We start from the raw sequence: 738 nt of genomic DNA on the forward strand, positions 1-738 counted from the left end.
CCCCAAACACCCTTGCACAAGTGTCTCTTGCACACCCCAACACCTTTACACACCCCTTGCACACCCCAACACCTTTACACCCCCCTTGCACAAGGGACTGTCCTTGCACGCCCCCAAACATCCTTGCACAAGTGTCTCTTGCACACCCCAACACCTTTACACGCCCCTTGCACAAGGGACTGTCCTTGCACACCCCAAACGTCCTTGCACAAGTGTCTCTTGCACGCCACCAACACCTTTACACACCCCTTGCACAAGGGAGCATCCTTGCACGCCCCTAACACCCTTGCACAAGTGTCTCTTGCACACCCCAACACCTTTACACGCCCCTTGCACAAAGGAGTGTCCATGCACACCCCAAACACCCTTGCACAAGTGTCTCCTTGCACGCCCCCAATGCCTTCACACACCCCTTGCACAAGTGTCTCTTGCACACCCCAACGCCTTTACTTGCCCCTTGCACAAGGGAGTGTCCATGCACACCCCAAACACCCTTGCACAAGTGTCTCCTTGCACGCCCCAACGCCTCTACACACCCCTTGCACAAGGGACTGTCCTTGCACGCCCCATCACCTTTACTTGCCCCTTGCACAAGGGAGCGTCCTTGCACGCCCCCAAACACCCTTGCACAAGTGTCTCTTGCACACCCCAACGCCTTTACACACCCCTTGCACGCCCCCAACACCTTTACACACCCCTTGCACAAGGGAGCATCCTTGCACGCCCCTAACACCCTTG

General features: G+C 56.9%; 1 long non-coding RNA gene across 3 annotated transcripts in view; it reads right to left on the reverse strand.

Annotated features, from left to right (window-relative positions):
* Positions 1 to 722, reverse strand: part of LOC118158580 — a 1,326-nt gene extending 604 nt beyond the window's left edge. Inside the window, exons 1-3 of one of the 3 annotated variants that reach the window (XR_004746852.1) lie at positions 686 to 722; positions 593 to 655; positions 44 to 425 (exon numbers count right to left, since the gene is read on the reverse strand). This is a non-coding gene — a long non-coding RNA (uncharacterized LOC118158580). The other 2 variants (XR_004746853.1, XR_004746851.1) reach the window with 2 other exon arrangements.
* Positions 723 to 738: the final 16 nt, after the last annotated feature.

Source organism: Oxyura jamaicensis (assembly GCF_011077185.1).
Source record: "Oxyura jamaicensis isolate SHBP4307 breed ruddy duck chromosome 33 unlocalized genomic scaffold, BPBGC_Ojam_1.0 oxy33_random_OJ61331, whole genome shotgun sequence".
NCBI lineage: Eukaryota > Metazoa > Chordata > Aves > Anseriformes > Anatidae > Oxyura > Oxyura jamaicensis.